The sequence below is a fragment of the Narcine bancroftii genome, chromosome 8 (genome assembly GCF_036971445.1).
Source record: "Narcine bancroftii isolate sNarBan1 chromosome 8, sNarBan1.hap1, whole genome shotgun sequence".
Classification (NCBI taxonomy): domain Eukaryota; kingdom Metazoa; phylum Chordata; class Chondrichthyes; order Torpediniformes; family Narcinidae; genus Narcine; species Narcine bancroftii.
Window position 1 is genome coordinate 2215094 of NC_091476.1, and position 20672 is coordinate 2235765.

The following is a 20672-nucleotide window of genomic DNA, read 5'->3' on the forward strand; positions in this document are numbered from 1 at the left end:
CTAGGTATACAAATAAACAAAAACCTCGGCCATCTATATAAACTCAATTATTATCCACTAATGAAAAAATTACAGGACGACTTAGAGCATTGGAAAGACTTACCACTAACACTAATAGGAAGGATAAACTGTATTAAAATGAACATTTTCCCAAGGATACAATACCTATTTCAGGCATTGCCAATACACTTGACGGAGAAATTCTTCAAGGAGTTAAAGAAAATAATAAGGAAATTTTTATGGAAAGGGGGGAAACCGAGGATAGCACTAGATAAATTAACAGAATGGTATAAACAAGGAGGCTTACAACTGCCAAACTTTAAAAATTATTATAGAGCCGTACAATTAAGATACCTATCAGATTTTTATCAAACAAGGGAAAAGCCAGATTGGACTAGATTAGAACTAGATAAAATGGGGGAGAAGATACCTGAACATATATTATATAAATGGGAAGAAAAATTGGTACAACGTAGGAATTCTCCAGTATTACATCATCTTCTCAATATTTGGAAGAAGATTCATGTAGAAAGGAATAAAACAAATTACCAATTACCAAAACTAATACTGACGCAAAATCAGCTAATCCCTTTTACAATAGATAACCTTTCCTTTAGAGAATGGGAGAAAAAAGGGATGAAAAGAATAGAAAATTGCTTTTCAGGAAATAAATTACTATCCTTTGAACAAATGAAGGATAAATATAATATAACTCAAGATACAGTGTTGGCATACTACCAACTGAAATCCTACTTGAAGGACAAATTGGGAAGCAGTCTGAGGTTACCAGAGGGAAGTAATTTTGAATATGTGATTACAGACACAATGATAATCAAAAAATTTATAACAAATATGTATATTAAACTGCAAGAAAAGGAGAATGAGGAAACAAATGGTAAAACTAAACAAAAATGGGAACAAGATTTAAACATAAAGATAAAGAAGGAAACATGGGGTAAGTTATGCTCTGGAACTATGAGAAATACAATAAACACGAGGTTACGTATGATATAATATAACTGGATACACAGGCTATACATTACACCTCAAAAGTTAAATAAATGGGACCCAACAGTATCTGACAGATATTTTCGTTGTAAAAAGGAAATGGGAACAACAATTCATGTAATCTGGACGTGTGAGAAAGTGAAAAAATTTTGGGAAGATCTAAACCAGATATTAAATAAAATCACAGAAAGCAATATACCAAAAAACCCAGAGATCTTCCTCCTAAGTAACATAAAAAAACAAAGAATTTGGACTTGATGTGGATGGTGCACAAAAAAGATTTGTTAGGATAGCCTTAGCTGTAGCAAAAAAATGTATTATGTCAGCCTGGAAATTAGAAGATAACTTGAGAATACAACAATGGTATATAGAAATGAATAAATGTATTCCATTAGAAAAAATAACATATAATTTAAGAAATAATATTACAATATTTGAACAAATATGGGAGCCATACATGAAACACAATAGAGAAAACCTACCGGGGACATCTACCACCTAAAATGACAGAAGGAGAAGGAAATGAAAAGAATTGACTCAGTGGAATTTCTTGTTTATTTTTATTGAGTGACAACATTGTTTGACGGGTTTAATGTATCTTAGATTCTGTACTTTAAATGAATGGGAGGGGAGGTAGGGAGGGTGGGATGGGAAGAGGGAGGGGGGGAAAACGACACTGTATATATTTGAAAAGAAAAATGTATGTATCTTGATCAATGTAGTTTATAGTGTGAAAAATAAAAAATTTAAAAAAAAATTCACCACATTATCATCTAAGTAATTTATATAGGTAACAAACAATAATAGTCCCAAAACAGATCCATGAGGGACAACACTCGACACAGACCTCCAGCCTGAGAAGCAACCTTCCACCACCACTCTCTGTTTTCTTCCACCATGTCAATTTCGAATTCAGTTTGAAACTCCTCTATGTATACCTAGTGACCTAACCTTCTAAACTAACTTAAGTCTATATAAACAATATCCACAGCCTTTCCCTCGTCAACCATCTTGGTACTTCCCCAAAAAACTCTACAAGATTTGTTAAACACAACCTACCACGCATAAATCCATACTGACTGTCCTTAATGAGCTGATGATGGTCAAATATCTATATATCCTATCTCTCAGAAATCCTTCAAATAATTTACATTCTACTGATGTCACCTTCACTGGCCTATAATTGCTTGGTTTACTTTTGGAGCCCTTCTTAAACAATAGTCAACAAGAGCTACTCTCCAATCCTCCGGCACCTGTGACTAAGGACATTTTGAATATATCCACCAGGAGCCCTGCAATTTCAGCACTTGTCTCCCTCAAGGTATGGGGGAATATCATATCCGGTCCAGGACATTTGTCTACCTTTATTCATTGCAAGGCAGCAAGCACCTCCTTCTCCTTAAACTCCATATAATCCATGACACTTCTTTTTGTTTCCCTTCCATCCTTATTTACGATGCCAGTTTCCTGCGTAAATACTGATGCAAAAAAAATTGTTTAAGATCTCCGCCATTTCACAAGGCTCCACACTTAGTGACCAAGGGTCCAATTTTGTCCCTTACTGCCCTTTTACTTTTAATATACGTAGAAACCCTTTGGATTTTCCTTCACATTATCTGCCAAAGCACCTTTATGTCTTCTTTTTGCCTTCTTAATTTCCTTCTTAAGCATTCTCTTACATTTTCTATACTCTGTGTTAAAAAACCTACCTCCAACATCTCCCCTAAACTTTCTATGAATGAATCTGTTGTATTGGATCTCCAATCCCTTGAAATTAAACACCCTTCCCTTTCAATATTAACTGAATAAACTTTTCACCAGTGAATTTATACCTAACCAGAGGTTGATTGCGAAATAAGATAACCATGGAGACAGTGCCTATTTAAACACTGAGCCATAATAGAGGACAGCAAAGGGAGCAGAGAAATCTGAGCCTTGTACCTGCTAAAGAGAAAATGGTGAAGATTATGAAAATTTAAAACATTACACCAGACATGTTGTTTACCATAGGATTTTTATGTTTGGGTATGTATATTTTATTTTCAAATTGCATTTCAATTGCAACATTTTCAGGAGTATATTACTCTTGATACTACAATTTTTGAAAACTATGTCATCAAAATCTAAGTATAGGAGTTGGGATGTTATGTTCAAGTTGTTTAAGACATTGGTGAGGCCAAATTTGGAGTATTGTGTGCAGTTCTGGTCACTAAACTGCAGGAAGGATATCAATAAGATTGAAAGAGGGCAGAGAAGATTTACTAGGATGTTGCCGGGTCTTCAGGAGTTGAGTTACAGGGAAAGATTAAACAAGTTATTCCTTGAAGCAAAGAAGAATGAGGGGAGATTTGATAGAGGTTTACAAAATTATGAGTGGTATAGACTCGAGTAGGCTTTTTTCCACTTAGACTGGGGGAGATAAGTACGAGGTCATAGTTTTACCCTGATAGGGGAAATGTTTAGAGGGAAGTTCTTCACTCAGAGAGTGGTGGGAAAGTGGAACAAGCTGCCATCTGATGTGGTGAATGCAGACTCGATCTTGAGTTTTAAGAATAAATTGGATAAATACGGATGGGAGAGGTCTGGAGGGTTATAGAATGGGAGCAGGTCAATGGGCCTAGCAAAATGATGGTCAGTACAGACTAGAAAGGCAGAATGACTTTTTTCTGTGCTGTAGCGTTCTATAGTTCTATGGTTCCAAGACAACAGGATTGCAATTATCAAACACATTCCTAACAAGTGTCATTTTGATTACTGGAACATGGAAATGGCAAAGGAAATAGATTGTAGAAAGTACAAGATCACAGCTAATCTTTCTGGAGGAGATACAGATAAATGAGTGAAAACAGAGGAGAAAGAGAACAAAAAATGACTGGTGAACCTCTGATATTGCGGCAGTTGCTGAAAATCTCAAATAAAAGAGAATACCGTAAATACTCAGTTGGCCAGGTAGATGTGGAGAGAGGGTAAAATGTAGCTAATGTTGCAAATTAATGACTTTTTGTCAGCCTGGCCAGTTTGCTTCAGCTTTAATCATATTGGTTCAAGATGAATGTTGTCCAGGACACAAATGTAACCCCACAACACAACATTTACACCCATCTGAAACAACAAATGGGGCCTGTTTAACATCTTATTTGATGGTGCATCATAGAATCACAATTATACAGCATAAAATGGTCCCTTTGGCATTATTCCACACCAGATCCTTATCATTCAAAGCCTTGCCTATTCCAGTGCCTGTCTGAACGTGTTTTAAATGTAGTGATTATATCCAATTCCATCAATTTCTCTGCCAGTGATGTCCAAACATCAACCACACTCTTGATATTTTTCCCCTTTAAAGCTCTTTCTTCTCTTGTTTTTGATACCTCCACCATAGGAAAAAGATTCTGACTCCCCACCCAATCTATGCCTCTTATAATTTTATATACCTTGTCAGGTAGCCCCTCAGCCTCCTTCACTCCATGAAAAACAAACCTATGTTATCTTCTCTCTCCCCATAACTCAGGTCCTCCAATCCTGGTGAATCTCCTCTGCACTCTCTCCTGCTCAACCGTATAGTAAGGTGACCAGAAATGCATGAAAGACTCCAAAGGTTTAACCAATGTTTTTTAAAGTCACATATCATGTTCCGATGTTCATTTTCTACATCCCAGGCTATGAAGGCAAGTGTTCTATATGTTTGTTCATCACCCTAGTTTTAGTTTTGGAATGTTTCTGAATATCAGAGATAATCGGAATCATTTATATCTGTATGCCTTTGACAGTTGATGTTTGGAGGCCAGATTTTGCTGATAGTAAAGGGTTTAATTGTCAATTTTTGGAAGGGGCTTGCTTTGACCATCACTAGATACAGGGTACTGCTTCATATCAAGCCTTGCCATTCAGGATCCAAATTTAGCTTGCAGTGTGTTCAACTTGTGAGCACACAGTTAGCATAGTGATTAGCGTAACACTATTATTGCCAGTGACCGGGTTCAAATCTGGCACTGCCTGTAATGAGCTTCTACGTTCTTCCTGTCTCTGCGTGCATTTCTTCCGGGTCTTCTGGTTTCCTCTCCCCCTCCAAAAACATAAGGGTTTGCAGGTTCATTGGTGTATTTGTGCGGCACGGGCTCATGTGCCAGGAAGGCCTGTTACTGTGCTGTATCTCTAAAATTAAAAAAAAACTTTCTCAATACAAATCTGCTACTGATATCTGATGACAAAATCTGCAAATTCACAATAAGAATTTCATGTAGAGGAATCTTTTCACCTATTATGTCTGCAACAGCTAAAAAAGAGCTCATATTTCCAATGCTCTTTAAACTGCTGTAAACTATTTGTTTTCTAATTATTGAATTTGGCATTATATTGGGTATTGCATTATATTGAGTATTAAGTAACAGCAAGTGTGGATTCAACAAGTACCTGAAATGTGGGGCACATTTCCTTCATCTTAAGCTCTTCCTTTTCTCTACTGTCATAATTAATGCATGCTTTCGTGAATGCTTTGTTTTCTTTTATGGATTAGATGTAAAATAATTTGAAGATGAGTTATGCTGTTATTTAAAACATTCATGGATGTAATGATTCCCTTGTTCTTGAAAATTACGTTTGGATAACTTAAATGTAATTATTAAAGGCAAGCTAGTAATTCCTGGAGAATTACGTAAGAACATAAAGAATAGGAGCAGGAGTCAGCTGGGAAATGAATATTCAAGGGTATTCATCCTATCGAAAGGACAAACAGGTGGGCAGAGGGGGGTAGGGTGGCTCTGTTGGTGAGGAATTAAATTCAAGCCCTGTGAGGGCTTGAATCAGTAGAGTCAGTATGGATAGAACTGAGAAATTGTAAAGGCAAAAAGACTCTGATGGGAGTTATCTCCAGGCCCCCAAACAGTAGCCTGGATACAGGATGCAAGTTGAATCAAGAGTTAAAATTGGCCTATCATAAAGGTAATCCTACGATTATTATGGGGGATTTCAATATGCAGGTAGACTTGGAAAATTAGATTGGTACTGGACTCCAAGAAAGGGAGTTTCTGGAGTGGCTCCAAGATGGATTGTTAAAGTGGCTTGTACTAGACCCTACCAGGAAGAAGGCAATTCTGGATTTCGTGTTATGCAATGAACTGGATTTGATAAGGGAACTCGAGGTAAAGGAGCCATTTGGAGGTAGTAACCATAATATGAGAGGGAGAAGGGAAAGTCAGAAGTGACAATATTCAGTTGAATAAAGAGGACTATGGAGCTATGAGGGAAGAGTAGACCAAAGTTGATTGGAAAGATACCCTAGCAGGGATGACAGTGGAACGACAATGGCAGGTATTTCTGGGAATAATATAAAAGGTGCAGGATCAGTTCATTCCAAAGAGGAAGAAAGATTCTAGGAGAAGTAAGGGGTGACTGTGGCTAACAAGGGAAGTCAAGGACCAGTATAAAAATAAAAGAGAAGTGTAAACATCAAAGAAGGGCAGGAAGGCAGAGGATTGGTAAACTTTTCAAGAGCAACAGAACATAACTAAAAAGGCAATATGACAAGAAAAGATGAGGGATGAAGGTAAGCTAGCCAAGAATATAAAGGAGGATAGGAAAAACTTCTGTAGGTATGTAAAGAGGAGAAAATTAGTTAAGATTAAGACTGAGTCCTTGAAAACAGAAACAGATAAAATTATTATGGGGAACAAGGAAATGGTAGATGAATTGAACAGGTACTTTGGATCTGTCTTCACTAGGGAAGACACAAACAATTTCCCAGATGTAATAATGAACAGAGGACCTCGGGTAATGGAGCAACTGAAAGAAATTCACATTAGGCAGAAAATGGTGCTATGTAGACTGATGGGACTGAAGGCTGATAAATCCCTAGGGCCTGATGGTCTATATCCTAGGGTACTTAAGAGGTGGCTCTAGAAATCGTGGATGCATTGGTAATAATTTTTCAATGTTCTTTTGATTCAGGATTAGTTCCTCCAGATGAAGGGGAGCTAATGTTGTCCCACTTTTTAAGACAGGAGGGAGAGAGAAAGCAGGGAAATATAGACCAGTTAGCCTGACATTAGTGGTGGGGAAGATGCTGGAGTCAATTATAAAATATGAAATAGCAGCACATTTGGATAGCAGTCGCAGGATCTGTCCTAATTAGCATGGATTTATGAAGGAGAAATCATTAGTTATAACATAACATATAACATAACAATTACAGCACGGAAACAGGCCATTAGGCCCTTCTAGTCCGCACCGAACCAAACACCCCTTTCTAGTCCCACCTCCCTGCACAATGCCCATAACCCTCCATCTTCTTCTCATCCATATACCTGTCCAACCTTTTCTTAAATAATACAATTGACTCCGCCGCCACTATTTCTCCCGGAAGCTCATTCCACACGGCTACCACTCTCTGAGTAAAGAAGTTCCCCCTCATGTTACCTCTAAACCTCTGCCCCTTAATTCTTAACTCATGTCCTCTTGTTTTAATCTTTCCTCCTCTTAACGGAAATAGTCTATCCACATCCACTCTGTCTATCCCTTTCATAATCTTAAATACTTCTATCAAATCCCCTCTCAACCTTCTACGCTCCAAAGAATAAAGACCTAATCTGTCCAATCTCTCCCTATACTCTAGATGCTTAAACCCAGGTAACATTCTGGTCAACCTTCTCTGCACTCTCTCCACTCTGTTTATATCCTTCCTATAATTAGGCGACCAGAACTGCACACAGAACTCCAAATTAGGCCGCACCAACGTCTTATACAATCTCAACATCACCTCCCAACTCCTATATTCCATGCAATGATTGATAAAGGCCAGCATACTAAAAGCCTTCTTCACCACCCTATTCACGTGAGTTTCTACCTTCAGGGAACGATGTACCGTTACTCCTAAATCTTTCTGCTCTTCTGTATTCCTCAATGCTCTCCCATTTACCACGTATGTCCTATTCTGATTCTTCTTACCAAAATGAAGCACCTCACACTTATCAGCATTAAATTCCATCTGCCATTTTTCAGCCCACTTTTCTAAGCAGCCCAAATCCCTCTGCAATCCTTGAAAACCTTCTTCATTATCTACTATTCCACCTATCTTAGTATCGTCTGCATATTTACTAATCCAATTCACCACCCCATCATCTAGATCATTAATCTATATAACGAACAACAATGGGCCCAATACAGATCCTTGAGGCACACCACTGGTCACCAGCCTCCAAACTGACAGACAATTATCCACTACCACTCTCTGGCCTCTCCCTCTCAGCCAATGTTCAATCCATTTGACTATCTTAAAATTTATACCTAAAGACTGCACCTTCCTAACTAACCTTCCATGTGGTACCTTATCGAAGGCCTTACTGAAGTCCATATAGACAACATCCACTGCGCTACCCTCATCCATATTCCTAGTCACCTCTTCAAAAAATTCAATCAGATTGGTCAAACATGACCTTCCTCCCACAAATCCATGTTGAGTGCTCCTGATCAGACCCTGTCTATCCAGATGTTTATAAGTACTATCTCTAAGAATTTTCTCCATTAATTTACCTACTACAGACGTCAAACTTACAGGCCGATAGTTGCCAGGCTTCCTCCTTGAACCCTTTTTAAATAACGGAACCACATGCGCAATGCGCCAATCCTCCGGCACTATCCCCATATCTAATGACATTTGGAAAATTACCGCCAGAGCCTCTGCTATTTCCTCCCTCACTTCTCTCAATGTCCTGGGGAAGATCCCGTCTGGTCCCGGAGACTTATCCACCTTTATATTCTTCAAAAGCCTCAAAACTACACCTTTTGTAATCTCTATATTCCCCATATTTACCCAATTTGCTTTTTTTATCTCACATCTCCTAATATCCTTCTCCTTAGTGAATACCGAAGAAAAGAAACTGTTCAATATCTCCCCCATTTCTCTAGGCTCCACACACAGTTTTCCGCTCTGATTTTCTAAGGGACCAATTTTGTCTCTAGCTTTCCTCTTACCATTAACATATTTGTAGAACTCTTTTGGATTAGTTCTCACCCTGCTTGCCATAGTTTTCTCGTACCTTCTTTTAGCTTTCCTAATTCCTCTCTTAAGATTCCTCTTACATTCAATGTATCTTTCAAACATCATGCTTGACTAATGATTTGGAATTTTTTGAGGATGTAACTATGAAAATGGACAAGGGAGAGTCAGTGGATGTAGTGTACCTGGACTTTCAGAAAGCCTTTGATAAGGCTTGGAGAAGGCTTTGATAGGAGATTAGTGGGCAAAATTAGAGGTCTGGTATTGAGGGTAGAGTAATAGCATGGTTAGAAAGTTGGTTGGTAGACAGGAAACAAAGAGTAGGGATTAATGAGTCCCTTTCAGAATGGCAGGCAGTGACTAGTGTGGTACCACAAGGCTCAGTGCTAGGACTACAGCTATTTACAAAATATTTTAATAATTTAAATGAAAGGATTAAAATTAACATTAGAAAATTTACAGATGACTCAAAGCTGGGTAGTCGTGTGAAATGTGAGGAGGATGTTATGGGAATGCAGTGTGACTTGGACAGGATGGGTGAGTGGGCAAATTACTATCTGGATAGTGTCAAATGGAAAATGTTTAATGTGGATAAATGTGAGGTTATCCATTTTGGTGGCAGATTACTATCTGAATGGTGTCAAATGGAAAAGGGGAAGTACAACGAGATCTCGGTGCCCTTATTCATCAGTCACTGAAAGCAAACATGCAGGTACATCAAGCAATAAGGAAAACTAATGGCATGTTGTCCTTCATTACAAGAGAAGTTGAGTATAAGAGAAAAGAGGGCCTTCTACAGTTGGACAAGAGCCTGGTGAGACCACACCTGGAGTATTGTGTGCAGTTTTGGTCTCCAAGTTTGATGAAGGACATTCTTGCTATTGAGGGAGTGCTGCGTAAGTTCACAAGGTTAATTCCCAGGATGGTGGGACTGTCATATGTTGAAAGATTGGAGAGACTGTGCTTGTACACACTGGAATTTAGAAGGATGAGAGGGGATCAGATTGAAACATATAAGATTATTAAGGAATTGAACGTGCGAGAGGCAAGAAATATGTTGCCAATGTTGGGAGAGTACAGAACCAGAGGCCACAGTTTAAGAATAAGTGATAAGCCATTTAGAACGGAGTTGTGGATGATCAGCCATGATCACAGTGAATGGTAGTGCTGGGTCGGAGGGCCGTATGGCCTATTCCTGCACTCTGTTGTCTATTATCCAGCCTGTTGAGCCTGCTCCACCATTCAATGAGATCATGGTTAATCTGGTGTGGACTCAGCTCCACAACAGGGGCAGCCTGGTTAGCATAGCAGTTAGTGCAATGCTGTTACAGTGCTAGCATCTAGGGTTTGAATCTGGTGCTGTCTGTAAAGAGTTTGTACATTCTCCAGATGGGTTTCCTCTCACCAATCAAAAAAACATTCCGAGGTTGAAGGTTAATTGGAAGTAAATGGAAGGCACGGGCTCATGGTCTAAAAGTGTTTGTTACCTTGCAGTATGTCTAAATTTAAAATGTTAAAAAAATTAATTCCCTTATTCTTCAAAAACCTATCTGTATGTGTCTTAAATAGAATTAATGAGGCACCTCTACTGCTTCCCTGCACAGGGAATTCCAGATTCACCGCTCTCAGGAAGTAGCAGTCCTCTTCACCTCTGTCTTAAATCTACTCCCCTGATCTTCAAGCTATGGCCCCAGTTCTAGTCTCAACTGCCAGTGGAAACAACCTCCCTTCTATCTTATCTACCCCTTTCATAATTGTCTACATAAGATACCCCCCTCATCCTCTAAACTCCAGTGATTATAGTCCCAGGCTAACTTCTCATCTCTGAAATCAACCTGGTGAACCTCCTCTGCACCACTTTCAAAGTCAGTATATCCTTCCTCAAATAAGGAGCACTGGAAGTGAATTCACGGACATTCAGCTCGTCTGATGGGACTCTCTTGCTTCTCTCTTCTGACTGTAAGGGGATGCCAGGCCATGCTTAAGCTGGCTCTCGGCTTTATGGCAGGACTAAAGGCAAATTTGTTTAATATGACATTTCTGTTTTAGTACATCACGAAATAGTATCTGATTATAACATGCTTGAGGATACACTGAATAGTGAATAGGCTATTCAAAGAGCTGGGGGGAATGATATACTGACGAAATGTTAATAAATATTGAGGTATTACCCAAACTATCCTGTCTGGTAGATATTTTTTGTATGGTGAGAATATTTTGTAGAATTGTCTAAGTATAAAAAAGGGGTTGTACTTACCCAGTAATTAAACTGTAAACATTAATTACCAAAGGAAGAGGCGTAAAATGAAAACAATGTCAAATAATGAATGATTCTTCCATGAGAAACCGCAATTTTAGGAAAGCCTGTATTTTGTTAATTAAGACCCTTTTAACATAGCCATGTTGAATTGGGTTTGATGACTTTACACATATTAGCATTTTTTTCTGAATTGAGTTGTTTATTGTCATCTTATGTAAACAGTGTCTTCATTGTTGAGGTCTTTCATGGCTTGGTTCAGCATCATGCTGAAGAAGATTGAAAAGAGGGTTGGTGCGAGAACGCAGCCTTGCTTCACGCCATTGTTAATGGAGAAGGGTTCAGAGAGCTCATTGCTGTATCTGACCCGACCTTGTTGGTTTTCGTGCAGTTGGATAACCATGTTGAGGAACTTTGGGGGGCATCCGAGGCGCTCTAGTATTTGCCAAAGCCTTTTCCTACTCACGGTGTCGAAGGCTTTGGTGAGGTCAACAAAGGTGATGTAGAGTCCTTTGTTTTGTTCTCTGCACTTTTCTTGGAGCTGTCTGAGGGCAAAGACCATGTCAGTAGTTCCTCTGTTTGCGCAAAAGCCGCCCTGTGATTCTGGGAGAACATTAGGGTTAGGGTTTATTGTCATATGTACTGAGATATAGCATGTTTTCAAACTCATGTATTTTCTGTCCGGCTGAGTGTGACCGGGGTCATAGGCACATCTAGGGTTTGGCAGGTGGGGCACAGAACTGGGAGATGCAAATTGTAGGGGCCCCACTGTCCTCACCTTACCCAACCGATATCCGAGTCCCTAGCCCAATAATGAATCTCCATCCCAAGGGTGCAGTGCTGCTGGGGTTCACGAGCTGCTCTGGCTCCTTGCTCAATGTGGGATGAATGGCAAAAACAGCCATCTTCGTCTTCCTTACCCATAATCTCCCATGCAGCTGGAACCGCTCTCTGTTTCCCTGGCGCTGGCAGAACAGTTCCAGTTATGATGTGTAAGGAAGACAAAGACTGCCATTTTGCCCATTCATCCCGCATTGCGTGGAGCTGTAATGAGTGGTAGCGATGTCAGCGTGTGAACATTGGATGGCAGAGACAGGCATGGAGCTCTCCGCAGCAGCCAGTTCCTTGCTGCCTCTGCCATCGGCGGACAAGGCTTTCTTTCCACTCTGAACAGCTGGCTTTTATGAGGATTGTTGCATGGAGGGAGCTGCCGAGAGATGGAAGCCGGCCGCCTTTGGAAACATTTTTGGGGCTTGAAGGGGGTGGCTGCTGTCTGTGCAGGTCAGTGGATAAGGAAAGGAATGGGGAGTGTCAAGGTGGTGGGTTGTTGATCGCATTGTTTTGGGGAGGGATTTAATGGGCCCACCAAAGGGGATCAGTTCCAGGCAAGTAGCATGGTTGTGAAGGCTGGGTTCCTGCCCCGTATCCCGCTCCCCAAACAAGCTTCTGACAGTAACTCACTGGCTGCAGAATGACAGGGGCCGCTGTTCTTCTCCTCTCTGTCAGTCTGGACACCAGACAGAGCGGAGCGCTGCACTCCAGTTCAAGCTAGGGAGGAGGAGGCGAGCGCCCAGGCACAATCCCCCAGCTTTGTGCCGGCAACCCTCACCCTCTCTCCTTAATGATACCACGCTGTCAGGGCTGAGCCCTTATTTACTTTCTGTTCACAAAAAGACATCCTGCAAATACCAAATGTGTGTGTATATATGTGTGTTACAGAGGAGGTGGGGGAAATTACATCAAATCGACACTTAACACAAAGACTTATTGCAGCAGCGGCAGAAATGCTGCTCACTGCAATATCACAGAGACACACAGGTCGGAGCTGATGAGGCCACATTCTGTGCAATCATCCCACAGAGGGCAAGCAGCAATTCACTTGCTGATGAGCAGTTCTGCCTATCAGCGAGGCGAGGGATGCGACCAACACGCACGTCTCCGCCATGCATTCAAACTTTGTTGACCATCTCAAGTGAGAGGGGGGCTCCAAAGTCACTCATCTTGTTGAAAAGCTGTATTTCCTGTGCATATGCATGGAGATAAAGACACATGGCAACAACTTCACAAAAACAACTGCAACTAATAAAAAGACATTGCAACAGTTTTCAGCCATGCTTTATCAGGTTTTGAATTTCAATTAAGAAATGAGTGAGTCTCCAGTGTCTGTGTCGCATGGCTGAGAAGAGAAAGTTTCATCCTTTTTTCACCACTGGGCAAACAGCATGTTTTTGAGAAGAGTTTGAAGTTAACGGTTCGAACCACATCGGATTGATAGGTTGTGGTGCTGTTCAATGGCCATACATGACCCACACCAGACACACTGATTTTACTTTGTTCAAACGGTTTGTGTGTGGCAGTTTTTTAAGGGGGGGGGCATGTCAGTGGCAGCTCGAGGGCACCACTTTACCTAGATATGATAGGGTAAGATAGATCCTTTACAAGTGCATGTGGCCAGCTTCCCCAAGACAGTGGGAGGTATAGCCAGAGTTTACGGAGGGGAGGCTGGTCTGCGCGATAGCATGAGCTGCGTTCACAACTCTCTGTAGTTTCTTATGACCTTGAGTGGAGCTACTCCCATACCAGGCTGTGATGTATTTGGACAGATGCTTTCAATCTCTGCGAGAAAAGATTATTCTTTAGTGTTTATTCAGCTAAACAGCAATTTGTAGAAAACAGCCTTTAGTGTTTTGGTCCGACAAGCTGTATTTTTTCTTTTAAAGATATGGAACAGTAACAGGTGCTGTAATATTGTTCCGCTAACTGCAACCCAAATCTTATTGAATGCAAAACAAGCTCAAGGGGCAGTTCCATGTTTATATTCAAGATACAACAGAATTCGTTGAAGCAATGGGGGAAGGGGTAGAAATAACACAACTTATTTCCTATGACAGATGTATGCAACACCACAATATGTCTGTCTGTGAAGTGCAGGGCAAAGATAAGGTTAAGATGAGACAGGAGGAGCACAGGGCTACAGGCAAGAGCTGGATAAGGGAGGGAGGGCAGAACAGCAAATGGGGGAGAGGGATAGCTCTGTGAATGGAGAAGAAAGGAGTGGGGAGCTGGAGGAAAGAAGACAGAGGGATAGGGAAAAGAGGGAGAATAGGGAATGGGCTCATAGAAGCCAGAGAAGTCAACGATAATGCCATCCAGTTAGAGGGTGCCCAGGTGGAATACGAGGTGCTGTTCCTCCAATTTGCAGTTGGACTCAGTCTGGCAGTGCATGAGACCATGAACAAACATGTCAGCTCAGGAATGGGGTGGGGAATTGAAATAGGTTGCCACTGGGAGATCCCCACGAGTGCAGTGGGCATAGCAAAGGTGCTCATTGAAGCGATCACCCAGTCTGTGTACTGTTGCCTGTGGGTCTGTGCTCCTTTTAATTCCCCTTGCTCATACCTTGATGAAGAGCTCAGGTCCAAAACATAGGTTATATACCTTATGGATGTTGCAAGACCTACTGAGTTCCTCCAGCATTTTTGTCTTTTTACTACAGATACACCATCTGCAGACTTTAGTGTTTCACAAGCAAAACAAATATGATTGGAAAGGTTCAGAAGGAAATAAACCAAAGGCAGGTAAAGAGGATGAGCCCAGAATGCCAACTTGCTCAGCATGGGTGAGTCAGGTCGAATAGTCTGTTCTATGGTGTATGAGTCAATTTCTACAAGTTCAATAGAGGTTGGACTGGCCTTTCAAAGTTGGTCTCATTCAACAATCCCAAGTTGGGTTTTAACTTTTCACAACCACATAGAAAGGCTGGGAGGGCCTGTTACTGTACATCTAAATTAAAGAAAATTATTTCTTTGTAACTTGATATTTGTTTGGAAGAAACGTTGGAAAGGGAATTTTCCAAACAAATATCGTTAGAAACACATAATTTTCTTTTAGACATACAGCACGGTAACAGGACCTTCAGCACACGAGCATGTGCCCCCCAAATACACCAATTAACTTACAAATCCTGTCCATTTTTGAAGGATGGGAGGATGCTGGAGCACCTGTAGGAAACCCATGGAGGTATTGGGAGAATATACAAAACCTTTGCAGTCATTATCGGATTGGAACCTGGGTCACTGGCGCTATAATTGCGTGCCACTACGCTAACCATCCCGCTCTTTAAGGCATCTTATTCCATTTATTATCAAGCTTGCAGAACATTTGCCTGTAAAACCTCTGTCCATTTTCTTTGTATTTTGATATGTTATGCTGAGAATGTCTGCTCCAAAATATGTGTGTGAATCAAAGGCATTGTATTTCCTTGCAGCTCCCAAAATGACTCATTAACCAGTGTAGGAAATTAGAAAACAAAGATACCAACCGTGACCTTGTGTAATATTCCTCTGGGCAGCACCTGATCTCTACTCATGTAGTAGAAAAGTGTGTGCTGACAGTTTATTTTGTACTGTACACAAAACAGTATTCTCAAATTAGCTGTTATGGGCCCTGTGAAATCAGTCAATTGTAGCAACTCAGTTCCAGTGGAAAAGATTGCTTCATTATTGTTTGCTTAAAAGCAACCATCCTCTATAGCAGCTTGTCATGTCTATTACAACCATCCATCTATAGCAGCCTCAATCCAGTGCTGTCAGTTCTACATCTACAGGCTATAGCTAAGATTATGTGGAGTTACCTGGAGGGGCAATCTTCATAGTTCTGCAGGAATTCCTCACATTGTGCGTCTGGTCAGGTCACCATTTTAACAGAGATTTCTTTGATCACCCCAATCAACCTCTTCACAGATTAATATTAAATTTAATCGCACATTCCCCCCCCCCTCCACCTCCAGTAAGAAATAGGTAAATATTTCTGTCGTTGGAGATTCTTCAGTCAGATAATTGTATTAGTTCCCGAGTCACCCCAACATCACTTGCTGTGTAATGAGCAGAAGTACCGTTTTTCTGCTATTTAAGGCATAAGTGCTTGGAAATTGAATTGCACAGAACTGTTTTTGATGACACCAGGTGATTCACATTCAATTTGACTCAGTAGAGTGCATGAACAACTGTTTCAGGATAAAATAGAGCTGTATGTGAAAGTAGAATCAAGACTTCCACTGGTAATCTGTGGTAGTATAGCTGGCTGTTTCCTGATACTCCATGTGCACCAAAAGATGTGGACATTGTGTATCACAAATTTCAACTCCTTTCAACAAAAAGTGGAGCCTAAATCTCTAAACAAGAATTGTGTAGAATGGTCACTATGAATTGTGATTTGTTCTTGCTTTACTTTCAGTTATAAGAGACTGATGCTCCATTAACCATAAAACAATTACAGCACGGAAACAGGCCATTACAGCCCTACTAGTCCAGGCTGAAACTCTTACACGTCAGAACATTTCACAAGACCGTTCCAGAATTGATTGCTTTCTGCTCACATTCCTGCTGGAGGTTTCAGGATGACTCAGGGAGGATTGGCACACATCTCATTTAACCAGAGAAATGTCCACCTCTAAAAACCCCAAGCACAGAGGGACCAGATCATGTTGGAATCATTCTGATGTGCAATGTCCGAATTTCTAAGGCTGGAATGACAAAGAAATGAATGATGGCTACGCTATCATGTGGAGACTACATTCTCTGCGCTACCTCTCAGCCCCCTTGCATCTAGATGACTCCAGGTGGTCACCACTATTCTCAGTCAGCTGCTCACAGCTATATGAGAAGTTCTATACTAACAAAGAAATGACTTCACTTCCCTTGATTTCAATCTCAAACAATGAGATTTGTCAGCTTCCTGCCTTCACATATCTACCTTCAAGTTTAGCATTCCAAAATGCTTCACCTCACACTTATCCATATTGAACTCCATCTGCCATTTTTCCACCCAATTCTGCAACCTGTCTATATTCTACAACAAGCTTCTACACAATCCACAACACCTTCAAACTTTGTATCATTTTCAAAGCAACATTCCCATTGATTACCACGAATGTTCTCACTATTAGAAGGATGTGCCTCCTATTCGAGATCATGATGTTGAAAGCTGTGCCTCCCGTCAGTTCCCATGAATGCTTTAACCGAAGGAGACTTCTCTGCCAGGCATTTTCAGTCAGCACGAACTGAGGCATGACTTGGGGAACAAGAATCATTGTCCTATTCCATGGTTAACCCTGCTCACACAAGTATCTGCAAGCAAGAGGACATTGTTGAAAAATGCCATCAGCCTCCTGTTACTGAAGTGCAGGAAATATAGTAGCTAATTTGCATATTGCAAGCCTTCAGAAATGGCCATGCTAAAATTAACAGGTGATACTAACTTTAGAGCATAAAACAAACTGCTGGAGGATCTCAGGAGGTCGAGCAGCATCTGTGACAAGAAACATATTGTTGAAGGTTTTGGTCAAGACCCTGCATCAGGACTGAAAGTGGAGAAAGAAGAAAGCCCAGTGTAGGCAGGTCAGGGCATGGGTAAGGAAGGTAGGTGATTGGTGGACAAAGGAATGGTGAAGGATGATGGACAGATGGGAAGGGTGGTTTTTGGAGGCAGGTGGGTGAGAGGTGGAAGCAGGAAACAAAAAAGAGGCAGATGGAAAAGGTGAGAATAAGGACCAGCAGCTGAAGGCTAGCAAATGTGAACACAGAGGCTATCAGTGCATGGGTTACGACGAGTAAGCAAGGTAATAGAGAGAGAAGGAGAGAGGAGGGAGCAAGAGAGAGTGGGCAGAGGGAAGAGAAAGAGCGAAGGGGAGGGAGAGGATAAGAGTGAAAAGGGTAGAGGTAAGGGTTACCTGAAATTGAGTTTAAGACTATCCAAGCAGAAGATGAGGTGTGGTTGCTCCAATTTATATTGGGCCTCAACCTGGCAGTGAAGAAGGTCCAAGATGGATGTGTTGGTGTGACATTTCATGCAATCAGCAGCTCGGGATTGTCAGAATATGGGTGTTCTGCAAATTGGTTACTTAGTTGGTTGGAGACTGTGGAGGGGAAATCTTCTGATGTGATATCAGTGAAAGTGCGGTAGGCAGCAGCTGGTGTCTGTTAGTGGGATCATGGTCCAGAGATTTGATGATAAGGTCAGGGATGGCACAAACTCAGTGGAGTGCTGTGCATTCAGATGGGGAGTGGTTGGAATGAGTGAGGGGAGTGTTGGTAATTAGAAATGAAAAGGTCAATGAAGGCCCAAAGTGGGTGTCCAAGAGGAAGGGAAAATTTGGAGGTTACTACCTGTCTTCCCTCTTCACTATTGATCTGATATAGGTCTCAACCTGAAACATCGACATTTATCTTTCTGGCATAGACTCTGCTCATCTCGGTGACTTCCTCTAATAGTTTATCTTTTTCTCCAGATTCCAGCATCTCCAGTCTCTCCTGCCTTGATATTTGTTTTACCAATGTTAATTTTCACCAGGGTAAACTGCCCTGCTCTTAATAAAACCTGTTTTAATGTATCATACAAAAGATAGCACTTCCCCCAATATAGTACTCCATCAATATTGTAATAATCTTTCAGACAGGATATTTACTGTAGGTCAACAGAATGGGTCATAAATTCTCAACCAGGTCACTCAGAGGTGAGACTGCTAACCATTGAGCCTCGTATGACAACCACCATCTGGGGTTCAATACCCGGCTAAAGTCAAGAGTATATGACATCAATCTTCATCTCACCAAACTCTTTTATTGGAAATTGCAGATCAATTCTGATTCACCTTACCAGCCCTTAGTGGGCTGACCCACAAGTTACTGAGTAAATCAATTAATTATTTTCTGTCAAAATATAAGAGATAAAATCAGACATCAGATATTTTATTAACCAATGTCTGACAATACAATTCTTATATTGCTCTTTTTTAAATATTATGCTCACAAGCAACTAATAACTAAAATTAGTATAGACTCGGTCTATATTTTTTGAATAAAAATGTTTAATGGACTGTTTCGTAAAATGTATATCAGAGGTTGTGAAGATAAGATTGTTGTCTCCAATTCATCATTAACTTGGATGCTGATTTCAGATTATAGTTGAATTTTATGTTTGTGCCAGATATAAAAAAGGTGATTAAAATTAAATATTTCAGAGAGCAGAAAGTTTCATAGACAGCCTTTTGCAACCTTTTTTCAGCCCTATGTCTCTGCTCAAAGTCAAGTTTTGGTTTCTTTTGTACTTCTCTCCTACCGACTACATAAAAACAAAAATATTATGTTACGTGAGATGAAAAGAAAATAAGACTTTTGCTTCATGTGCTTTGGTCCCCGTAGGGCACCAGTGAGCAGATTAGATTCCATCTGTAGATGGTGGCAATGTTTGCAGATCCTATTTAACTTAGTGTGGATGGCTCAATCATCTTCCACCATGGGAAAGGAATTTTATGTTCTGGAGTTGACATCTGTGATGGAATTTAATGCACAGAAGTGCTGGAGAAACTCAGTGGGTCCTGCAGCATCCATAGAAAGCAAAAATAATAATCATTTTTGGTCTGAAATCTATAAGCAAAAAGCAGGCAGGTGCATGAAAAAAAAAGTGGGAGGAGGAAGTTAAAACACAAATACTGGAGGAACTCAGCCATCCTCATAGTGTCCACAGAAGATAAAGATATATTACCAAAGTTTCAAACCTGAGTGAAAAAAGACAGGCATCTGAATTAAAAGCTGGGGAAAGAAGGGGCTAAGAATGGGAAAGGGAGGAGTACAGACCAACAGACAAGTTACTGGTTCCACTTGGATCTTTAATTTTAAAGAAAAATTGCACGATCTGAGCAGTTATCTCAATTCTTTCCTTGATTCCAGACAATTCAAATTATTAAGTAACATGCTTGGAGACACACAGGAGACCACAGATGCTGGAATCTGAAGCTAAGTACAATCTGCTCGAGGGTCAAGTAGCATCAAGCCAAAATCCTTCAACAGTACTTGTTGTACAATTCAGTTTATGTTATCTATTTTTCAGTTGTGATTATCTACACCAGACCAACAACAAGCAATTCTCAGGCATCTTCAATCCCAGTTTCTTATTGCTTTTAATGAATGTTCCAATTAAGTGAAACTAATTGAAGTTTTACTTACTTAATTTTGCTAGCATTTATAGAATCAAGTGTTTCCATTTTGTTGAACCCCCACTAAGCGGAAACATCATAATTGAAACAGATTCCTAATATAGTCATAAGCCCTTTAGCCCAATTTGTCCATGCTGACAAAATTGTCTACCTGCACAAGACCCATATGCCTGCACTCAGCCATATCCCTCTTAACCTTTCCTATCATGGATCTTGAGTAAATGTTTTTGAATGCTTCAATTGTACTTCCCTCCACCACTTTCCCTGGCAGCTCTTTCCACACATCATCACCCTCTGAGTGGGGGAAAAAGATCCCTTTTAAATCTTTTCCCTCTCACTTTAAAATTATCCCCTCTTGTACTGTTCAGAGCAGTTTTCATACATGGTGCAAGGAAAGCAATTTTGTTGAGGGATTTTGG